This window comes from Amblyomma maculatum, chromosome 1 (genome assembly GCF_055883805.1).
Source record: "Amblyomma maculatum isolate TAMU_Amacu chromosome 1, ASM5588380v1, whole genome shotgun sequence".
Taxonomy (NCBI): Eukaryota; Metazoa; Arthropoda; class Arachnida; order Ixodida; family Ixodidae; genus Amblyomma; species Amblyomma maculatum.
The window spans coordinates 50,368,866-50,393,804 of record NC_139344.1 but is presented as its reverse complement, the minus strand read 5'-3'; the positions used below and the strand labels follow the sequence as shown (position 1 = coordinate 50,393,804).

Here is a 24,939-nt window from a genome sequence, read left to right as displayed (position 1 = left end):
TAATAAATTCGGACGCACATACCATTACATTGCCATCGCAAGCTGCACTCACAGTGTCTACCCCATGTCTGATGTAGTGACTGCCAGTGCAAACAAGCTAAGCAAACTGTGTAATTCAAAATTCCTATATAGTACAGCTGATCTGAATAATATTAAGCAATCTTTTTGGTGCATGCAGGCCCACGCAACCTGCCAGAAACAGGCACAGGTACGGGACACATAGTACTGCCCATCGAAAGCTATTTTACTGCCAGAAAACAGGTCAGCCAACTATCAAATTGTCATTTCTATCACGACGGTCAGCTTTACAGGAAAGTACTCAAAATAATCGTAATACCGGTAACCTAACTCTATAGTCACGGCACACCGTTAAGAGAAACGGTGCAGGTTGGTGTCATGATGCCACAGATGCAGAGCAAGAATATTTGATGTTGCGAGTGTTGTGACCGTGCATGGTCCGCGCTTGCGCGCACTATTGTGCGCCTGTGGGCATGGTATTGATACCTGCGGTTTGTGCAAGGGCTCTAAGTGAGCGTGTTCACATGAATTTTTTTGCGTGAGCATGCTTTGCTTTGTCGTGACCCGGCAACTAAGAAGTTGGCCCTGCCAAGGGAACGTCAAGAAAAATACAAAGAAACGTCGCCCTGTGAGAAATAGCCGGAAGTACTTTTGTTCAACTGTTCACCCTTCCCGTCGGGAGGCGCTATTGTCAAGTGAGGAATGCTTATTGTCCAAAGGAGACGATAGGAGTGACACGTCCGCTGACGTACAGGAGAAGAAAGGAGCATGAGGATTACGGCCATTAGAGGATTTCCCGTGAATCCAGGAAAGAGTTGCAATTGCCGGAAAGGGACAATTCTGGGAGAAGTATTCATGGCGCGCACGTACACTTGGGTTTCTGAGAAGGAAATCCACTTGCCGGAACCAACATAGCGGATCTTTGCAGAAGAATCGAAATTTACCTCCTCGCCGTTCCCAAGCTCTACCCGACAACAAGTGACAACGCCCGACGAAGCAATCTGGACCAGTCAGTGCATCAGATCATCAGTGCAGTGACGTGTTCGATTGGTTGCCGATATCTGAGGGGTGTGCCCTGGAACTGATTGGTTAGCATCTTCAGAGAGGGGCTGGACATAGGGGATTTAAGGACGTTGCAGAGCTCGAAATGACGCTCTGAGCCCTGGGTAAACGGCTCATCCAGACGCTTCTGGCTATGAACTCTTAACGCTTGCCATTTTGCTGATATACCCTTTTTTCATGTAAATAAGTTTTCTCGATGTGCCATTAAACCTGATTGTATATATTTTACCAACTTCGAAGATTCAATCCTTCATCAACCCGGAGTCTCTGCACGCTACCAAGTGAAGGCCAGGTCGACATAGTCCTAGCGTCACGACAACTGGTGACCAGCTTTGGGATCTGAATCTACAAGCCATAACATCTGGTGATTGGAGGTGGATCAGAATCTACAAGCCACAACATCTGGTGATCGGAGGTGGCATCTGAAGCTACTAGCCACAACATCTGGTGATCGGAGGTGGCATCTCAAGCAACAATCAGCCAACAAGAGAGCAGCTCGGAACATCGATAGCATGTGTGAGTGAGTGCTTGGCTTTTCTTCTGATGTGGACCAGGTTCCAGAGCAGGGTTAGATTTTAGAACTGGTAGAGTGTTGAAACGCCTTTAGGTTTGGTATTTTGCACAGTTGTTTTGGAAGTAGCCGACACTCGGAGCGATCATGGACGTACAAAAGCTGCAGAAACAGGAACTGTTGCTATTGTGTGAGGAATTGGGAATTGATACAAGTGGTTTGGCACGAAAACCCTTGATTTTAAAGGCAATCACTGATTTGGGAACCGATGATGAGGAGCTCAGTGAAGCATGGAACCTCATCGGACCAAAAAAGGAGGAGTAGCTCAGACGGCAGAAAGAGCGGGAAAAAGAGGAAAAGAGGCGTGAGCGTGAAATTGAGAGAAATTCAAAAAGGCTGGAGCAAGAAATTAAGCTCCGGAAATTAGAAGTAGAGTTGAGCAGGAGGTCGGGCAATTGTCCCCAGCTAGCGGTACCTCTTCTCAACAATGAGGCAGACTTCAAGATGTCAAAGTACATGCAGCCATATATGATATCGGGATATCGGCCTGTATCTGGCTAACTTTGAGCGAGCCTGCGAAAAACTGTCCTTCCAGCGAGACACTTGGTCTCACAGATTATTGACGGTTCTGCCCTGCGAGGCAGCGGAGGTTGTCGCGCGGCTAAGCAAGGAGGACGCGGACAACTACGAGTAGGTCAAGGCTTGCCTTCTGAGAAAATATAGGCTTAGCGCCGAGGCGTTCAGACAACGCTTTCGGAACGCTACTAAGTCCAGGGACGAGAGTTACCCTGAATTCCTGTACAATTTAAGCGTCAATTTTGGCGAGTGGCTAAAGAGCATTGATTCTACAGTGATAGGGACGCTGTAGTCGAGCGAATGTTTTTGGAGCAGTTGTATAACTGCCTCCTGTTCTCAAACGCGTCCTGAGGGGACTGTGCTATGAAAACAAGGCGAATGGGATACCTGCCTGCTTGCAGCACGTTTTGCTTTGCGGTCAGTGCCGCACGAATCCACTGGATTTAGCCCAGCCGAGTTGGTGTACGGAAGGTCACTGCGCTCACCTTTGCGAATGGTGCGCGAAGCCTGGGAGCGGCGCGGAGAAGACCCAACAGTAGTAGAATTCATTCTGAACCTCCTGAATCGCTTACATAACACTAAGGAACTCGTTGAGGCCAGCATGAAGTCAGCCCAGGCTCGTTCCAAAGCGTACTATGATAAGTCAGCCCGTCAAAGGACGTTCGTATCGGGGATCAGGTGATGTTGCTGAGAGGTTCAAGGCAGAATAAGCTCGAAGTGCAGTGGGAAGGACCTGCTGAAGTCGTTTCAAAGCTTTCTAACACTAACTACGCAGTGAAAATCCCCGGTAGGCGTAGTGCGCTTGCATTGTATGAGCCATTCAAAAATTGCAGGGCTATCTTGGAGGGGCCAAATTCACCATGGAGACGGACCATTGTCCCCTGGCTTGGCTGCAAACTGCGACATCGAAGAACAGTCGCCTTCTGAGGTGGAGCTTGATTTTACAGCTGTACAATTTTGAAATAAGATACAAAAAGGGGAAGTTAAATGGGAATGCGGACGCGCTTAGCCGCTGTTTCTAAGCGGTCCGAGGTGCTCCTCACCATGTATCCAAACTGATACTCAGGTTCTTGTTTTTTTCGTGCGCTTGTATATATGTGACTATATAAAGCAGCACGTTTGCTTTTCTAGGCACACGTGGGTCCTGATCGTCTTGAGTGTGGGCTTTTCTCGGACAACGATGGCAGTTTTCTTTTGACCTGGTCTCTTCAGATGGGAGCGGAGTGCTTGCTTAGACATGTGGTTGAGTTTCAAAGACAGCTCAAGCAATTTGTTCTACGACAATCAAGACAACGCGACAAGCGACAGCGAGCTTCAAGTGTTCATGTGCAGGCCATTAAGTCGTCTCTTCATGCAGCAGCTGCGACTGCTGCCCTCCGTGACTCTTCTGGCGGGGGAGGAGGCTGTTGTGACCGGGCATGTTCCGCGCTTGCGCGCTCTATTGTGCGCCTGTGGGCATGGTATTGATACGTGCTGTTTGTGCAAGGGCTCTAAGTGAGCGTGTTCACATGAATTTTTTTGTGTGAGCATGCTTTGCTTTGTCGTGAACCGGCAACTAACAAGTTGGCCCTGCCAAGGGAACGTCAAGAAAAATACAAAGAAACGTCGCCCTGTGAGAAATAGCCGGAAGTGCTTTTGTTCAACTGTTCACCTTTCCCGTCGAGAGGCGCTATTGTCAAGTGAGGAATGCCTATTGTCCAAAGGAGACGACCGGAGTGACACGTCCGCTGACGTACAGGAGAAGGAAGGAGCATGAGGATTACGGCCATTAGAGGATTTCCCGCGAATGCAGGAAAGAGTTGCAATTGCCGGAAAGGGACAATGCTGGGAGCAGTATTCGTGGCGCGCACGTATACTTGGGTTTCTGAGAAGGAAATCCACTTGCCGGAACCAACATAACGGATCTTAAGAATCGAAATTTACCTCCTCGCCGTTCCCAAGCTCTATCCGACAACAAGTGACTACGCCCGACGAAACAATACTGGACCAGTCAGTGCACCAGACCATCAGTGCAGTGATGTGTCCGATTGGTTGCCGATATCTGAGGGGTGTGCCCTGGAACTGATTGGTCAGCATCTTCAGAGAGGGGCTGGACATAGGGGGATTTAAGGACGTTGCAGAGCACGAAATGACGCTCTGAGCCCTGGGTAAACGGCTCATCCAGACGCTTCTCGCTATGAACTCTTAACGCTTGCCATTTTGCTGATATACCCTTTTTTTCATGTAAATAAGTTTTCTCAAAGTGCCATTAAACCTGCTTGTATATATTTTACCAACTTCGAAGATTCAATCCTTCATCAACCCGGAGACTCTGCACGCTACCAAGTGAAGGCCGGGTCGACTTAGTCCCAGCGTCACGACACTACATTGTCAAGACGGACGTTTCATCTGAGAGCAAAATAAAGGGCACTGAAAAAAGTGATGGCATGTCCTACCATCTCATTTCCCACTATCATTATTCCGGTTTACCTTACGTCGCTGGATATATCGGTTAGGTAATCAACTTCGGGTGTGACGCTTGCGCTATTCTTGAAACTAGCGAAAGAAGCAGCCCCATGTAGTACACTCTTCTATGAGGACAATATTTTAGTTGACTGCATTATCCGAAACTAGAGCTTGTTGCCCTATTGAACAAGCTTTTTTTTTTTCGAAAAAGCTGCCGTGCACCAACTGCACAAATGTCCTCGAAGTACTTAAGAACCTGATTCAGTCAGCATTTCAGAATTCAACTCTGAGTTGCCCGACAGGAACTGACAATAGCATGTTATTAGGTCCGCTTCTTTGATATTTGGAAAATATCTCAGAATTCTTCTCAAATAATTATACCAGGAAAGTGACAGAGAAGACCGAGAGGCCAACTTCTTATGTGCACAAGCCGTGCCGGAAGATTTTGAGACTGAATTTTCTAGACGCAGGTCGCATTTTGATGAATGGAAGAATATGTAGTGCAATGTGTAACTTTGAAGGACAATGTTTTTATTGTTTGCCGCTCTTTTCGATTCTGCTTAACTCTTTATGCCCGTTTCCATGTTTAAAAGTAGTCGCGAGACTACATATGCATCTTCGGTCTTTCAACCGACTGCTATGTTTTGAACGATGCTAGAACAGCCCACTCCACTAGACAAATGACATTTTTACTATATCAGTAAATTTTTCTTCTTTACTCTGGATCTGAGACGAACCATGAACTTTCGCCGGTGCCTCGTTTGATCTAAACGAAAACGGTAGCGGTTGACAAAATCTCCACCCAACAGTTCACCACGCGCTCACGTCAGGTCGCGCTACACCTGCTTAAAACATTCAAAGGCACATTGCATAGCCTGGTAAATTTATTTTTGTACAAAACTTTGGGGTAAAAAATGTTGAAGTGTACCCGAAGCTTCATTCGACCGTGCACGACCGCACTGACGAAGGCGCGCGCGCGCGCGTCAGCGGATTGTTGGCTGTATTTTATTCCTCGTGCACAATAAATGTTCGATGCTGATTACGGCCTTTGTATAAACCATAAGGGGCGAAATGTCAGGAGCTGCCGGTTGCAACTGATGCGAGCGAAGCTAAAAGCGAGCGTGCGTTTCCCTTGCGCGTGAACGGCTGTAGCGGAGCAGCAGTAGTGGGGCGGTGGCGACCCCATCGAGGCGCGGCGGGCGGTGGAAACAGACCCCATTGGAGAGACCGTAAGAGAAGAGAAGCGCGCTCTCCCTCGAACCGGCCGTGGTTAATCTTAACTGAGAGAGGCGAGACGTATATATAATTTAAGCATCCGATTTCTCGCTGGAGCGTGTCTTTTACAACTCCGAGTGCATCAGTTTATTTGCTGTCCAAATACAATTCATGGCACGAAAAAAAAAAAAAACAAACTCCGTGAACATATATTTTCGAGAACCACTGTATACGGCGCAAATTTAAGAAGACGACACAAGAAAGAAAAGGACAGCATATGTTCACATGGTTTCCTTTTATTTCTTGTGTTGTCTTCTTTGCGCCGTATACAGTGTTTCTCGAAAATATGTTCACGGAGTATTTTTCTTTCGTGCCATGAACTGCATTACGAACACAAAAAAGAAAAGGGCACAACATGTGTGTGTCCGTTTTTTGTTTTCTTGTGTTGTCATCTTTTCGCCGTGTACAGTGGTTTTCAAATCATGAATGATCGCCCCACAGGCTGTCATATTTTCGAGTTGCTCAAGAAGCAGTAAAGCTGACCTGACAATAGCTGAGTCCCCATTATCGCGGAAGTTTGTTCCGAGTAAGCTGTTTGCGTAAGGCGACGCCGAGTTAGCAGGCTTGTACAAGCTTCGCAATTCAATTTCATTAGACTCTATTTTGAAACATACCCAGTACTGTGAAATATATCCTATAATCATTTCAGCTATAATATGCTGGCTGTGGTCAACAGATATACCAGCGCAATCTTGACGCCTATTAATGCGCTGAATAAAATTATTTCCTAACTACTGGTCCTCCTTTTTGTTCACATTCGTATTTGGCTTTGTGCTTCCTTGATGCAGCATGTCGACAATCCGGCTAGCTGGCCCTGCTTGCACGAATTCCCCTGGCTTATTATTTCCACAAGGCCAGAGAATAAAATACAACTGAAAAATTAGGCTGGTATACGTGTAATTGATGTGATCAGGTCATGGTGTATTTATATCCATTAGGGAGGATTTATATTTGCTCCCATTATTTTCCAAGAGCCACATATCTTTCGATTCGTGCTTGGCGCCTTTCCCGTAAGCGTGTCCGGCAGCCTAGCACAATGGTTTTGTCATCGGGGTGGCATCTTCCTATCAGAAGTCACAATTCGTTGGGTCACATGGCCCACTACAAAACAAAACCTTCGCAATGGCGAGAATATACCGCAACGAAGGAGAAGGCAGGCAAAGGCAAACGGCGCGCAGCGCGGCCGCGCGCTGCTACATTGAAGGCGGCGGTGGCGGCCCCCTGCGGAGGCGCGCAGACCTAGAATCTCCTGACATAGGTGGCGTAATCGCAATGTATGGCGCCGGCTGAGAAATGAGCCCACTACCCAATTCTAGCTCACTTTATCAGAATGGGAAAATTTAATTCCGGCGACCATTATGTCTTTTATTGTGGGCCCGAATCCAAGAGAAGGAATGGGGTCGCTCTCGTAGTAAACAGAAGAATGGGCAAAGCAGTGCTAGGCTACAACCCCCAAAACGACCAAAGGATTTCACTTCGGACCCAAGGTCACCCTTTCAACAGAACAGTTATCCAAGTCTATGCACCAACCACTACTGCTGAAGAAGCTGACGTTGAGATATTTCATGCGGACCTGCAATGCCTTTTAGACTGCACTCCATCATCAGAAGTTCTTTTTCACATAGGAGACTGGAATGCTAAGGTGGGGAGTGAAGAAATATCCGGAATTACAGGCAAGTTCGGTCTTGGTGAGCCAACTGAAGCTGGGCAGAGGCTAGTAGAGTTTTGTCAAGAAAACAACCTGATCATAGCGAATACTCATTTTTAACAGCACAAGAGGCGCCTGTACACATGGACTTCACCGGACGGTCTGTACAGGAATCACATCGAATATATTCTTTGCCGGCAGAGATGGAGAAGCGCTATACATGCAGTAAAAGCAATGCCTGGGGCCGATTGTGGCACCGATCATCAGCTTCTTGTTGTCAAATTTAAGCTTCGATTGAGGAAAACGCAGAAAACTAGAAGGCCGTTCAGGTATGATCAGCATCAAATTCCATCAGAATATGCTGTGGAAGTGAGGAATTGATTTCAAGAATTAGATCTAGAATACAGAGAGCCCGAAGAGATGTGGACTGATGCTCGCGATATAATACAAGAAGTTGCTACTAAGGTAGTTCCAAAGCAAAAGAAATGCAAGAGAGCAAACTGGTTATCTGAAGAGGCTTTGAAAACAGCTGAGGAAAGGAGGATGGCAAACGTTAGGGGGGAAAGAGAAAGATACAAGGTTCTCAATCCGGATTTTTAGAAAACAGCAAGGAGAGGTAAGAATGCCTTCCTGAACATGCAGTGTCAAGCAGTTGAGGACAACAGCCAAATAAGGAACACAAGAGCTCTATATAAGACAATCAAAGATATCAAAGGAAGCTTCTGTGCTAAGCTGGGAGTGATAAAGGACAAACGAGGCAAGGACGTCACTGAAGCCTCAGAGATAAAGAAGCGGTGGCAGAAATACACAGAAGAACTGTACAAGAAGGACCCGGATGTGCAAACCCAACATAAGACGGTTGTGATTACTGATCTCGAGCCGGGCATCCTGAAGAGAGAAGTTGAATGGGCCTTAGCCAGCCTTGCTAAGAACAAAGCTAGCGGAATTGATGGCATTCCAGCTCAGCTGCTTCAAAACCTCAACCGTGACGCTGCTAACATTCTACATACATTATGTCAGAAGATTTGGACAACCCTGCTGTGGCCACAGGATTGGAGGAGGTCAGTTTACATCCCCATTTCAAAGAAAGGCAGTGACAAAAATTGTTCCAACTACGCACGATCGTGCTTATTTCGCATGCTAGCAAGGTGATGTTTAAAATCCTCCAAGGTAGGCTGCAGCAGTATGTGGATCGGCAGCTTCCGGACGTGCAAGCTGGGTTTCGCAAGGGCAGAGGAACTACAGACCAAATTGCTAACATTCGCTGGATTATGGAAAGAGCAAGAGAGTTCCAGAAACCCATCTACTTCTGCTTTATTGAATATGCGAAAGCGTTTGACTGCGTAGATCACAGCAGATTGTGGCAAGCTATCCAAGAGATGGGAGTTCCAATTCACCTCATCTGTCTCCTCAGGAACCTTTATGAAGGGCAAGAGGCCACAGTCAGAACTGGGCATGGTCTTACTGATTGGTTTCCGATCGAGAAAGGAGTGAGGCAAGGCTGCATACTGTCGCCCTGCCTATTTAAATTATATGCAGAGTGCATCATGAGGTAGGCCGGTCTGGACGAGTCTTCAGCTGGAGTGAAGGTTGCTGGAAAACGCATCAACAACCTTAGATATGCGGATGATACCACTTTAATGGCAGAAAGTGAAGTGGAACTCAGGAGTCTTCTGATGCGCGTACTAGAAGAGAGTGAGAAGTTTGTGCTTAAACTGAACATTCAAAAGACAAAAGTCATGACGTCTTGCCCTATCAAGTCCTGGAGCATCAATGGACAAGAAGTGGAAGCTGTGACAGATTTTCTGTTTTTGGGCTCCAAGATTACCTCGGAAGGAGACTGCGGCCATGAAATTGGGAGACGCCTGCTTCTGGGAAAGAGAGCAATGGTTAGCTTTGACCGCCTAGTAAAGAGCAGAGACATTAGTCTGCCAACCAAGATCCGTATAACTCGTGCTATGGTCTTTCCAGTCGTGATGTATGGATGCGAGAGTTGGACTGTGAAGAAGGCTGACCGCCGAAGAATTGGCGCGTTTCAATTGGGGTGCTGGCGGAAACTTTTAAGAGTTCCTTGGACTGTCAGAAGATCAAATCAGTCGATATTGTCGACCATAAACCCTGACTGCTCATTGGAGTGTCAAATTCTAAAGTTAAAGCTCAGCTACTTTGGTCATCTGATGAGAAGAGAGGAGTCGCTGGAGAAAGATTTGATGTTGGGAAAGGTTGAGGGTCGCCGGAGAAGAGGTATGCAGCAAACGCGATGGTTAGATGGCATCCTCGAGGCGCTGCAGGTGAAGTTATGTGATGTTAGGAAGATAGTGAGAGACCGGAAAGCGTGGCGTGACGGGCAATAAGGTCACGAAGGGTCGGACACGACTGAACGACTGAACCGGTCCGCGGCTTGCCGATTAGATGCACACAGATAGATGAAAGAGAGGGCGCACCCGAATGATCTCTTGCCGTTCCCTGTTCGAATGGATGCAAAACGAATCTTTTAAGTATTGAAGTATTTTATTGTTGATCGCAGACATATCTGTGGTCGAAAGCATATCACTTCAAAAACACGGCTGGCATCTCTTCCTAGTTTTTACACACTAGTCAAAAGGAATGTAAGATACAGCAGGCAGAAGACAGTCTATAAAATGCAGGGATCACAGCACAGCGTGTATATCACTGACTCAGTCTTCCTTCATGTCAAACACACTCCAAATATCACAACATCGTTCCCGCATCATCATATTTTTTATGGTATTTTTTCGTAGAATATGGCACCTAACTGAACCAAAACTGCCCGTCACATCACAGCTATAACCTGTTGTTGTATATGCAGGGTGATCCACTTTTGGGGTGAACGTGCGAGTGTGCAGCCGCACTTTTTAGAGCGCTCATGATTTTAACATTGCCGCTCATCAAAACAAAGTGGTGTGTGTGCAGGATGATCTGGAGGGGGTGCTTTGCATCATGTGCCACTTAACTTTTATTCATGGCCAGGACAGATGCTCTGGCACTTTGAAGAGTGCGGTCGCATACTTGCATGTTCACACTAAGAATGGATCACTATGTACATTCTGTGAAAGTGTTGCTGCTAATCTTCGGCTTTGCTTTTAATTTCTTATTACGCTACCCTTTATGAAATGCCGCCTCAGGGGAGCTTCAAGGTACAAAATGAAATGAAAGAAATAGCACATTTTTGGAGCTGAAAACGATGGGGAATTCTAGTGCTGATTTACTCTTAAAATCTATTGCAGGTCGTGTGCCTGTATGTGTTCTCTCAGTGCATCTATACCTTCTTCCTCACTCTTCCATGTGTCTTCCAAGATTTTGTAAGCCCAGCTCTGCTGCCCTTTTATTTATCTAGGCATAGCCGAATAGGTGTTTGTCTTTTGTCTGTCCGGAACACCCATTTATTGGGAATTCCCTGACTAGGAGACCACTGGTGGACACTGTCCCCTGTGATAGTGCATTGAGTACTGCTGAAACATGCTCATAAGCAGCATCAAGTGCTTCCTGGTCACTCCATTATACAGCCATGCTTCTCAGCCTGTCGGTCGCATTTTGTAGCCTTTCTCTTGAGGCTCCGAGCCTCTGTTTTAAAGGTTTTGGAAGAATATCGAGTTAAATATTGCTTGATATTTTGGGTGGAGAGAGCTGTGGCACCTCATTCGACTCTTCTGAACCCGTTTCAAGGCTCAGTTGAACATTGCTGGTGTAATGCTTTGGAAAACTGCGCAGAAGTGTTTACATCGCAGTTTATTCTTCTTGAAGACTGCACAAGTGCAGATTGGTGTGTTAAAGTTTACAGTGTGATACTGACCAGGTGTGCTGAAGCTGTCTTTAAACAAACTATTTTCGGGTGAATTATGTACATCAGTGTTGGTGTAGTGCAAGGGAGTGTCCAACCTTTGCACAATGTTCTTTATGACTTGTGGAGGTCTATTGTGCATGTAAATGGGTACGGTGTCATGATACCTTCGGTACTTGGAGGACCTCCTCATCTCTTCTTGATTGAATTGTGTCTTTCGCTCAGGCAAAAACTGGCTAGTTATTGCCCATATTAGGAATGATAAGCTTTGTTCGCCATTCCTGGATTTCAAATAATGTTCTTTCAACAATGTGCTCTGTAATTCAGTGCCATTGTTGGTGGTTATCACAACTGAGAATTTTGTTCTGTTGAGCATGGTCCATTCGTCTGCTAGTGGCAACCATTGGCAAGACATATAGCTCCTCAGTTGGATGTTTTTCCAATGGTCCGAATTCATCAGCTGTTTTAATGCATCATATTCCTCCTGGGATATAGCATGGGCCAGCCTCCTCAATAGACAAAGTGCATCCTCACGATCAGCTACTCCACTCCCCTTTTTCCTTAGCCACCGGTCACATGCCTGTTCCCTGTAGAACTAGCAAAGCTTCACTGCACACAGTTAGGAAAAATTTCTTCAATTGCTCTCATTTCTGCTGAGCAACAGTCCACCGTCCAGTAGTACGGCTCTGGCTCTGGGCACCAACACTTAAAGACAGAAAGTGCCTCTGCTATGCAAGATGCAGGTTCGAACTCAACTATGAAAGCTCCGGCAGCCACCTAGCCAGTCAGAGTTTTCACTACTATGAAAAAAGAGGCAGCGTATAGTCTGTTGCCTTGTTGGTGGCATCTAAACAAACAGCACTCTACCCATTGCCCATATTTTAAAAGCAAATCCTTCCTAAAACACGACTGGTAGCAAAATAATAATTCCTGCTCATATTCTTTTGTAACTGCCTACAACTTATTAACTCTTTTGTGGTATGGTCAGAACTTGACATTGTCACCTGTGCTACTGATCTGAGGAGCCTCAATCAATTGCTTCCACATCTTGATCGATGTTACTTGACCTTTGTTTTTAAGTGCATAATGAATGTGATTTATTATATCTTTGTTTGTGGGATAGAATGCTCGGCAGGTGATATCAGGTTTTCTTTCTCTGCAGACATTACATCTTCTGCTTAGTACCTCAGACACTTCCTTACTTTCTGCACTGATGTGCTTTCTCTCACAAGCTCATGGATTTTTGCGGCAATTTGTAGATGAACAGTTTGTCCAAATAAGTCACTTCGTCAAACTCGTGTTCAATGTGCTTACATTTTCTTGTCATGTGGGCATGTGCAACTAGCCGCGTACCATTTCTGCTGGAAAATAAAAGTTTATTTCTCCTCCTCCTTGCGTTGATTACGGATGCGTACACTGGCTATGAAACTGTCCCTGCCACGGTCACGGATACAGTGGTCCAAGTGGCATTTCTCCCTCTCCCTTAGCCTAGACGAGTTGCTGCGACGAGTTTTGAGGTTAAAAAAAAGTCCTTGATACAAAACGCGCAACGGCCGCGGACGTTAGAAGGGGACACAAACAAAACACACACGGGTGCGGCGGATCAAGAATGGAACACCAACTCGCCCAAGCATCCACATTAAAAAAAGTCATTCTTCTTAAACGTATAGCGCAGCGCTGAAGCTCGCGCTGCGCGCTCAAAAGCAAATAAAAACAAAAATTTAAAAGGTGCTTTCTCCTTCGCCTAGACAAGATGCGGCGACAAGTTTTGAACTAAAAAAAAAAAAAGATCACCTTTTTAAGGGATGAACGAAAGCAGCCAAACTGCGACGATGGAGATGAGAACGAACAGCACGACTGATCCTAAATGCCCGATGTCTATGACCTAATTACATTCCCGCTCTTGACAAATACAAAAAATATGGCACGCGAACATGGTTCACGTTGGCGCATAATTCAACTCCAGCCACCGGCCACCAGTTAAACGCATGCTCGCTAACGCAAGAAAAACAAGCGCCCAGTACCGCAACGTGCATCCCTGCGACACCCTACGACATATGCCTTCGCGAGTAGCAACTTGGGTCTTCATACACACACACACACACACACACACACACACACACACACACACACACACACACACACACACACACACACACACACACACACACACACACACACACACACACACACACACACACACACACACACACACACACACACACACACACACACGCACGAACGCACGCACGCACGCATACACTAAACCTTTATTTTGCCCTACGGGATACATGTTCAGGTGACGAGAAAATTGCCCATGCCGCGGTCACGGCCTCGGCCAGAATGGTCCAAGTGGTATTTCTCCCTACCCCTTCGCCTAGACGAGATGCTGCGACGATCGAATTTTGAAGAAAACAAACTTTATAAACACATAGTACAACGTTTACAACGAAATGGCGCTGCGCGCTCAAAAGCCAATAAAACAAAAGAAATTGTAAGGTCACGTGGTTCGCACGGTAGAAAAGTCTCCCCGCCTCGATGCGCGCGCCCAAAGTTATAAACATTGCGTGATGTATTCTTTTTATTGTGATTATGTTTGTTCGCGACAAAAAAAAAATGTACTGCAGATTTCTTGAGCTACGCCGTTCAAGGCGCTCGTTGTATGAGCTTGCATGTTGATTTGGTTATAATTTGGTGCAGCGCGATTGCTTTGCTTATGAACTCGTACACGCTATTCATGCATGCTCCTTTCGGTACGGTGAAATTTGAACTTTGTCGTATGTGTTCTAGCCGAGTAAATATAGCCGTCCGGATTAACGGCAGCTATCTTGTATGTTATAACAGTGCATGCAGTGTTGCTGGACTTTTTTTAAGTAGCGCTACTGCGCATGCGCGAAGCCTCCTCGATCGCCATTTTCGCCGGGATGTCATGCGAAAATGAAAGGAGGTGTTCGCTGCATGTGCAAATTTCCCACAAAACGACGTCCGTCGCTTCATCGACGTAACGAACTGCTACACAATAGACACTTTTAGTTGGGCGTACGCAGTGACGATGCGTACGCAGCGACGATGCGGGTAACGAATGCGCATGCGCAGATCCGTACGTAACGCGGTCTGTCCTGCGGGCACACGCACGCATCAAATCCCGGCGTACGCCCGTTGCTGCGGGCGTTGCGGGATGCGTTGACAACATGGCGGCGCGCTGGTCGCCCGCTTCGGAACGAATACACCTCGCCGCTGTTTTCTGCGACGCGATAACTTGCTCGAAATGGCGGAATTATCTTCTATTGCACTCACTCTCGCCCACACGAAAAGGTATTAGCTACAAATATCCCTAGTTTTCTAGATAACTTCGCGAATTTCAAGATGCTAAGCCTATCTTCTTCGCTCACTGGCTAATCTACAAAAACGAGAACAAGCATACGCAATCCGCAATCTAAATCCCTGGAACCTGAACACATACCGGACCACATACGGGCTGCACACATTGGAAAATAGATTGCCCCGCTTACTTAATCAGTTATCGCAAGACAATATTATCCTTTCAGAGGCATCATTCCAAGAATTACTTTCATACTTTCTTAAAACAGAGGTTCATCCCATGATATGTTTTGTGTGTGTGTGTGTGTGTGTGTTTATTTGTTTGTTTAAAAAAAATTGCTTTCAAATGTGAACATTTCTGCCAACAATTTTTCTCTTCTTTCATATATGCTTCCGCTATCTATTTCTGTGCTATGTATTGCTGTGAATGTATTGCTTGTGTTATGTATTTATTTCCCGTATTCCATATTCCAAAACAATGCATTGTATACATCAGGCAGTGTTGTGTTGTTGTTGTTGTTTTGTTTTTGTTTGTTTTTTTTTTCAATTCTACCCGCTATTATTTATTATACATTGATTAATTGCTTCCCAAATGTTTTTATCAACTGTGATAAGACCGCTGATGTACCATTGCCAAAGTGGGGAGCTTGAGGCCTTGTCAAGCTGCCGTAAGGCAGCTTTTACTCCAGGCTCCCGCCATCATGTAAACGTTGATGGTAAATAAAGTTATTATTATTATTATTATTATTATTATTATTATTATTATTATTATTATTATTATTTATTATTATTATTATTATTATTATTATTATTATTATTATTATTATTATTATTATTATTATTATTATTATTATTATTATTATTATTATTATTATTATTATTATTATTATTATTATTATTATTATTATTATTATTATCTGTAAGCTGTGAAATGTGGTCGTCATTGCAACGACATTCCTTCTCAACCTTCTTGTCGCTTTGGCTTGTGGCGTTCATTTTCTTCACTTTGTGTAGTTTTTCTCCTTGTAATAAAAAAGGTTGATAGCGCGACTATTCATCTCATCAGGAATTACAGTTAAATGTTTTTTTTTTTTTTTCGAACTAGCGCCATGGCCTCCGAGATCACCTCCGCGCGCACGTTTCTCTCCGGCCGTTCCAATCGGCCGGAAAGAACGCAAGTTGGAAAAGGGGCGTGGCAGCGTCTTTCGCCACACCGCGGCGCTCGCCACCTATGCATCAATGCATCAAGTGTTCCGCCGCAGCTTGGCGCAAACTATAAAACACGAGTTTCCTCAGCTTGTTCTCGTACCACAGTCGAGCTGCTAGCTTTAAAATGCCACGGGAAAAACGGCAGCTAACAATTTCGCTATCGTTAAAGTACTAATAATATAAGGTCCACATGCGCCAAGTTAGGCAGCGACTACCCGAATCTGCATGCCTGCCCGAAGCATGCATGCGTGCTCTGGTGCTCTCGGCTGCTATTCCGCGTCTTTTTTTTTTTTTTTTTTTTTTTTTTTTGTCAGGGTGTATATACACGCCGTACATTTTCGAGTTCACTAACTCGCTAAATATAGTATTTACGAGTGCGGCGACTTACATAAACATCCATCGCACGAATTCAATTCACTAAATGGTTCTGCCACAGCCACATGATTATTGCTTACTTAGATGCATGTCACGATAGCTATTTTTTTTTCTTGCACGGTTTTAAATCAGCCTTGGAAGATCGTAAGCACGCAAGTTCGATAGAGTCGTTACGGAAAACAATTTACATGGGTTTTTATAATATGCCTTATGGCAAGCTTGCGTAATAAAAAAAAGTTCGATAAAGGTGAAGGGTAATCGGGGCACGTTCAAGCACCTCTGCCGTCATATGAGTATATGCAAGGTTTTCGGAAGTGATCCCGTTAAAAAAGGATCAGCTGATACGATCGAAAGAGCCATAGCATAAATGTGCGAAATTATCACGCGAGTTTCAGCTTATTTCTTGTTTTCACTTCTGTGCAATGCTACAGACTGGATGCAGTGCTTTTATTTTTCATTTTTACTCCTATGCCTATACACGCAGAGGGCCAAGCCGAGCAAATGGGTTAATTCAAACGAATTATGATTAGACTATAGAATGGCACTGTCATGCACGCCTGCCACACTAGTTGGCAATTTTTCATTAACTTTCAATGATATGCGAAACTTATCAGAACGTTTTTGGCCCTAAACATCCGCCGGTTGTAATGATACTAGTCACTTTCTGAACAAAATTACGAGGCAAACATAAAAAAAAAATATTTCTTTATTTACAAAACTCATGAGGTGGACAAAGAGAAAAACAATATGGGCAAGCACAATCAAGTAGTCCACACAAACATTTCGTTATTTACAAAGTTTAATCACCACATGATGACTACTTGCGTAGTATTCTATTCGTAAAGATAAAACTCGCCAGACTAAACACGCAGCTCCTATCTTGCTCAGCAGTTTTTTTTTTTTTTTTCCCCGGTAAGCTGCTTGATCAATTACTATTTTTCCTGCGTTGATAAGCTGTGGCCTAAGCAATTTTTTATGATTATCTTCGTTGTTTCAGTGGCGTGGCCCTTTCTTGCTGCACAAAGCTAGAAGAGAGCACCTCTCGAAGTAAGCAACATAAGCTAGCGACATGTACGCTACACATGGAATGTAGCGATGTACGCTCCGCTGGAATTTGTTATTATATTTGCAAGCAAGCGCAGAAGCCTTAGGATTAAAAATGGGGAGGAAAACGAATGTCTCATCGGTTCACCAAACTGCAACAAGACCTTGCAGCTGAGATACATGTACGCCTTTGTCCACTCGAGCATACGCTCGTAACGTTGATTGACTGCCGGCTTCACGAGTGACCGTTAGGCGCTCAGTCTACCACCTACAAGAGGTAGTCTTGACGAATAACTGTTTCACAAGCAGAGAAATCTATCTACACGAGCACAATGCGTAAATTCTAAGTAGAAAGGAATGCATTATGTGAACGCAGCAAGAAGATCGACACTCCGCTTCGGTATTAAACACAACACTTAAATTGTGAAACATTTCGGACACACCTTGCAGTCAGTCTTTGCTGGAAAACCAGTTAAAAATGAAAGGCTACGTGACATGCTCGTAACAAATTTTTCGTCCAATGTACACGCGCAAGAAACAAGAGAACCGCCAGCGGAGATACACCGCGAACGGGCTGGACGATGCCTCGACGCATAGGCGTGCACTGCCGCCTGGTAGCGCCTGGAGGAACTGACAAACTTACGTTAGTCTGAGGCGCGCGCCGATTGGAACGGCCGGAGAGAAACGCGCGCGAGGGTGATCTCAGAGGCCGTGCTAGCGGCATGGCCTTGTTGCAGTTTGGTGAACTGATGAGACATTCGTTTTCCTCCCCATTTTTAATCCTAAGGCTTCTGCGCTTGCTTGCAAATATAACAAATTCCAGTGGAGCGTACATCGCTATATTACATGTGTAGCGTACATGTCGCTAGCTTATGTTGCTTACTTCGAGAGGGGCTCTCTTCTAGCTTTTTCTTGTACAAATTTTTCTTTTTGTTGTTGTTTTTTCACTGTTATACACCGATATTTAGCATAGGCAAATACTGACTTTCTATTTCGATCATTTTGACACATTTGGACCCTCCTCTTTTTCCAATGTTTAATTTTACATTTATATCAATTAACTGATCAGTTGTTCCGAATAAATTTTCATAAAAAGCATTATCAAGCATTTCCTTTTCATTCTGAGCATTTTGACACCATTGATTCCACGCGTTATATTGCAGTTCTGATGTTCGGGGAAAGTAAGGGGGCGCGAAACGGCAGTGAGTTTTCACTAGACGTCCACAGTACAATGGCTACATAGTCATAGCGTCCTTGATATTTTGTCATGAAATAGCATATGCCCAAACAAAGGCCATCCCGGGCAAGCGAACAGCTGTTTAAGCAGACAGAAATCACTTCGCATAGCCGGGTGTTTCCCGTGGCCATGAAAATCTTACACCCGATCTCATGAGGCCATAGCTTCCTTCTGTTGCTATTATCATCACCGCGAGGAATGGAAAATGACTTTTTCGCGTCTTCCACACGGTTCCGGCAGCCGAAAGCACAACAGCCTGGTGCAGCCGCATGTCATGCGTGCGCTTCAAAATTCGAGTTAAGAGATGTAATTCTTGCGTTAGCTCAAGCATTAAGAATTGCATATACACTCCTAAAAATGCAATAGAGGTGTGTGAAGTACTTTTTGTTTAGCTAATCGGCCAATATCACGCTGACAAGCGCAGATCTCAGTGCATTTCAGCGGCGCAGCGAGCACCACTGGACCCTTTGGGCGGAGCTTGGCGGCGAAGAGGTCACGTGCAGCCAACTGGCCTATCGGAGGGAGAGGCGGCTGGATCAAGACCTGTCGCTACCTTTAACAGGAAAAAGGTCCATTCAGATGAGGATCTCAGCTATATCGAGATGGTTTCGAAGTCGTCATCGCTGCAGCCAATTATGCTTTAAAATCTGGCAGATTGGCACTTTTGTCACATGGATCTAGGTAGTTGTGAGGGAACCATCTTGAACTATAGACATTTAAATACGTTATGGATATGCTTGTGGCATGCAGACGTATAGTTGTGCATGATTTTTAAGTTATTTATGAAAAATCATGGTCTATATGTTTCTTGAGCGCACTGTATAAAATGATTTCAGACGAAAACTCATTTGTCTTTTAGGATCACTTCACTAAATACACCGAAATCACTTCAGCCACTTCCTGAAGAAATCAACGCGTTTCCTTTAATAATCCTCAATAAATGAAATGTTTCGTTTTACAGCCCTTGAACTTATGCGTGCTACTGCGACCAAGAGCGATTGAGTTACTGCGGCTGTATACGCTTCTGTATGTTACGCACAGCAATTGTATGATATGTACAAGCGTTGAAGGGTAGGCTAGTTGGTAGCTCATTAGAATAAACAGCGCGAACGACGAGGTGAAAGATGAGAAAGACACGAACACAAACAAAATGGCTGTCCTCTTACGAGTCATTATTGCATGCGTTGATAAAATCATTTGATCCAAAGAGGCGGTTTCGATAAGCCGCGCCGGCAGCGTTCCAATGCATGCAGTGAAAACGCAAGGCGCCCGTGTACTACTCAATGTCAGGTAGCCGACAGTGGGCAACTAGGTAATCTCTTCCGGAACACACACACACACACACACACACACACACACGCACACACACACACACACACACACACACACACACACACACACACACACACACACACACACACACACACACACACACACACACACACACACACACACACACACACACACACACACACACACACACACACACACACACACACACACACACACACAGCTTGTGACGTACCCAAAACAAATCTTCGGGTGTCCCATGCGCAGTATATGATAAAACCGACAATTTCGCCACTGCACGTGCCACAAAAGACGGAATGAGCAAGCGCGTCATTGAAAGGCTCAATTACACAGCCGACGGTTCCTATAAAACCAAATTGCACGTCTGCCATATCCACGCTCAAGCGTATTTAGAGCCACCTCCTAATGGCAGCATTTAATTTCAAAAGATATGGCAAGGGGGCGCGGCTAAAACAAAAGCACCACGAGCTTTGTCGTGTCCCCCAATCCAACGTGTACACCGTAATCAGCGTGACCTCAGCGCTGAACGCTTCAATAACAAGCTCAACGCGGATTGGGGCGGTTACAGGGGCAACTTATTTTTCAATCTCCTATTCTCTGATCTGCGGTCAGTGAAAACTAGGGCACAAAATTTGTTGTGGTTTAGCTCTGGTTAACCCTGGTTGAATTGCGAAAGGAACGGCGGAAGCTTCTTTTGCCTGCTACATTATTCTTCTATCACGCCCTATCAGTGTAAAGTGCTACATTATTGGGGACACTTAAAGGGAGAGAACACCGGAATTTAGGTCTCGATTTTTTTCGCCGCAGTGAAAAGATTGATGTCCAAAATGTTCGATTCTATAACAGTTTTGTTAGAAACACTGTAAAAATTTTTTTTCGGGGATTTTTCGATCAATGCGTGCGCCCGTTTTTATGTAGTCCGATGCTGGAAACCATGAGCAGCGACCGCGATGACGACTGGTGGTCGACAAAAAAGACCTACCGAAAAGAAATACAAATTTCACTCGCCAAGCATTAATTCGACATTTTTTACGTATAGTAACGTCCTTTTCAGTTTCACACTTAATGCTGTACGACACAATAACGCACGCTCTCGTCGACGAAAGTTTTAGTGGGCACTGTCATTGTTTCATTCACGAAATTGCAAACACTGTGGCGCAGTCTAGTGGCAAAAACTGAAAGCATACCTCTCGCGGTGCGAAAGCAAGGGTGGTTTTTATTTAAGGACGCACTGGAGAGAGCGCAAAATATAACAATATATGGCAAGCACTCTTAGAATTAAAAAGAACAATGTGCAGCTACGAAGATCAACGATATTTTGCTAACATGTAGTCACGTTGGGGGCTACACTGAAAGTACTAGGTTTCTCCGCTAGATAGAGCCTCGGTTGTTTTTATGCGATTTTCAATGGCAAATTAAGATTGTAAAGCCTCTTTGATATTGTAGTGCTCGATCTGTATTATATGAGGCAAGATCTCTTCATCTCCACCATAATCTCATGACATATTTTGGCCAGTGTTCTGTCCCTTTAAGCTCATCCTTTAAGGGCATCGTAGGGTATTTGCGTGTCATAGGGGGGAAGCAAACTGTTCTGGCAGGCTGATTGTGATATCGCCCTCCCATATGAAAGGAGTGACCCCAAAATCGCAGCTCCTGCCCGTGGCATAGGCTGGGGGAATGTGAATTCAAATGTCATGGCAGGCTGGTTTTTTATGAGGAGACAGTAGCTACGCCTCTTCACGGCTTAGCTGCGGCCACCCGAGGTCTTGCTTTGGCTGTCAGATTGTTGTTTTCGCAACAAAAATGCAATGACCAAAATGCAATTATTCAATCGACCACGCAGCCTACTGCGCGCCAAAGGGCGAGCGCTGGAAGCGTCTGCTTGCTATCGCCGGCCAAGGTGGCGCGGCGCCCGGGACGCTCCCAGAAGTGGAGCGCCGGGACAGGAGGAGGAGAGAGATATCGTGACTTTTAGTTTGGTTTGGTATGGTTTGCGGGGTTTAAAAAGCGACTCAGGCTATGAGAGACGCCGCAGTGGAGGACTCCGGAAATTTCGACTACCTAGGGGTCCTTTAACCTGGAGTCCTTTATCGCACAGCACACGGGCGCCTTGCTTTCCGCCTCCTTCAAAAAGCGGCCGCCGAGGCCGGTATTCGCTCCCGTATCCTTGGGAACAGTAGTCGAGCGTTGTAACCACTGCGCCACCCCGGCGAGGCCGCGACATTTAGTTAGGATTTTACGCGGGCTTGCGCTGGCCGATCGCGCCTGGACATCCCTCACCTTGATGTAGGCAGTGGATACCGAGTAGGTCAGCCGATGGCACTCGCTGTAGCGTACCGCCACTGCATCGTCAGGGTTGCCGCGCATGCTGTGGATCTCTTGGCCTGTGTGTTGGTTCCAGCTGGGGAGCGCTACCGGTTCCAGCTGCATCCGGGTCATGGTGTAATGCAGGAGATACTGGTGAATAACATTGTTTTCCTCCATCTGCTCTAGCCGGGCCTCCAGCTTCTGAACCGCTGCCTTGCTCTGCGCAGCTTGGAGGCTTTGGTTGATGACTATGTGCAGCAACTTGTCGACGAGATAGCACGCCTCTGAGTCCACTTTCCCATCCAGAATAGCGTCCAGCTCAAGGCACTCACTGTCATCCTTGGTATCTTCAACTTGCAGGATGCTCCCCTGACACTCGCAGATGTTTTCATTCGTGTAGTCGAGGTTGGGCCGCATATTTTCAATCTGGTCCTCGAGGTCTTTGACGTCTTGATTTCTTCCAGCTTTCCTCTCCCTGTCTTGTTTCCGGACGGTCTGCTCAAGGTAGCGTGTCATGCTCTCTCGGTTCCTCTCCCTCTCTAAGGCACAGACGCTTTGTTTCGCCATAGCCAGCTTGTGAATATTCTCAAATTTCTGCCACTTCTGCTTGCCGACCTTTGGAGAAGTGGGCGCTACCTTTTGGAGAGCTTGGTTGTGTGTGGTCACATGGCCAGCGACGCGATGAGACATGGGTCGTGTCAGGCGGCGCAGAGCAGCCACATTTTCGTGCCGCCTCTTGAGCATCGTCTCCTTCATCCGGCTCTGGGCCTCGAGGGACCGAATGCGGTTCTCCTGCTGCCTGCTCTCCTTGAGCATCTGGGCCATCTGGCAGCTCCGGTGCTCCTCGGCTTTCTTGTGCCTTCTGTCCCGCTTGGCCTCCGCAAGGACGTTCTTCATGCTGGTCTCCTCGACACCACCGCTGATGTCATAAGCGCCACTCACGGCTACGTTTGCGCTGGAGCCCATTTGGAGACGCGTCTGGTACCACTGAAGCTGCTTCCTCTGTTGAGCGCACACTTCCTCGGACTCTATCAGCTTGGTCCTGAGCTCTTCGACCTCTTTGTGGTAGTCTTCAATTAGATTCTTGACGACACTCCTGGTGTCCGTGTCTCCACGGCCTACCCATGAGCTTGCAGCATATGCTCAGCGAGCAGCTTTGAGTTATTCACTGTTAGCCGGTTCGCGGTTTCCTTGAGGGCCTTGATAAGCGTGCGTAAAAAATTTTTTTCGATCTGCAGAATAGCGTTCTGGTAGAACATGCTGTTCATTTTCTCCGTGCCATCTTCGCGGGCCAGACGCTTGCCCTGTTTGTACTCGATAAGCTCCAACTTCAGCTCCTTGATTTCGTGCCTAAGTGCAGCAATCATCTGACTTGACTTGTCCCGGTTTACTGTGATCCGGTTCTTGATGTTCTTGGCTCGATTGGCATAGATGAGTGTGTTCAGTGTCTCCGTTGAATCTCTGTCACATGGAGAGACACAGGCAATCATCAGGGTGCTGCTGTTTTCTCCAAGGGAGTCCTGTAGTAGCCTAGTAAGCTTGGAGTTCCGATATGGTACATGAGATACCCTCCTCGATGCGTCATCCAGGGCTGAGATGACATTACCGGGAGCAAGGAGGCCACCTTTTATGGAAATGCCTTCCTTCGCCCTGGCCCCAGTGGCACCTGTGCGTTTTAAACTCTCTGATCCAGCCAGGTCGACAAAGTGGAACTTGGAATTCAGTGTTTCAAACTGACAAACTGATGGTCCTTCTTGCTAATTGACTTCTTTGACGGTGCTGTCTTCGTCACTTGCAACCCCAGCCACATTCATCTCGATACATCGCTGCTGCTTGATGTACAGGGTGAATATTGCGTGTGACCTGGACAACTGCACATTGATTCGGGTACTTCCCGTTGTTCGGGACAGAGCTCCTGATTCAAAGCACCTTAATAACTACTCTGCATTCTCTACCGCCTTTGTCACCACGCCATCCGTGTAAGTTTCACAATTTGCATCTTCATGAATCCTCACAGACTTCCTACCCGGTTCATGTGCGTGTTTGTCGGGGCTTAGTAGGTCGAAAATATCGTCTTTGTACATCTCTATAAACTGTACGCTGACCTTGAAATCGGGCGGCGGATTCCCGTGGTCTCGTGGTACTTATCCTCTGGAAGAGGTGCTCCACAGCTCGGGGGATTATGCCCTCCTGATCGTGGGCCTTCACGCGTGCACAGTCAGTTCCCATCGTGTAGGTTTTTCCTGAACCACTTTGACCGTAGGCGATGACCGTGGCATTGAACCCTTCTAAGCATCCTTCGAGGAGGGGTCTCACACACGTTTCATAAATGGTATATTGGTCCGAACTGCTATCAAATACTTGGTCGAAATGAAATACCTTCTCGTCGACCAGATCTGGGGCTTGCCGTTGGTGACACTGGTGCAGGTCCTGCCCATAACCTCCCAGGGCATCAAGGGTCGCACCCGGACGGCTACCCTAACATTTGTTTTCTCTTCCATTGGTAGGGCTCGTCGACGCAGCTAGCACGCGTAATCCCGTCTCCTCAACGGTTGGGTCCTGCAACTTCTTTCTCCTCACTGGTTGCCTCTCAGCTGGTTAAATGGCGATAGTTACCGAAAGGTGTCTCTGAACGCAACCTAAAGGTAGCATACACTCACTAAAGGCAGGAAATAATTACGGGGAAGGTAACTGATTAGTGCTAGCATTGTCATGCCATCCCCTCGTGGCTATGTTGAAGGCTGGTTTTGTGGCTATTAAGAAATAAAAACACTATATATTGTAACCTAAAGAAGAAC

General features: G+C 46.1%; 1 pseudogene; it reads right to left on the bottom strand.

Annotated features, from left to right (window-relative positions):
• The window catches only part of LOC146202347 (uncharacterized), a 65,821-nt pseudogene extending 41,179 nt beyond the window's left edge, over positions 1-24,642 (bottom strand).
• Positions 24,643-24,939: the final 297 nt, after the last annotated feature.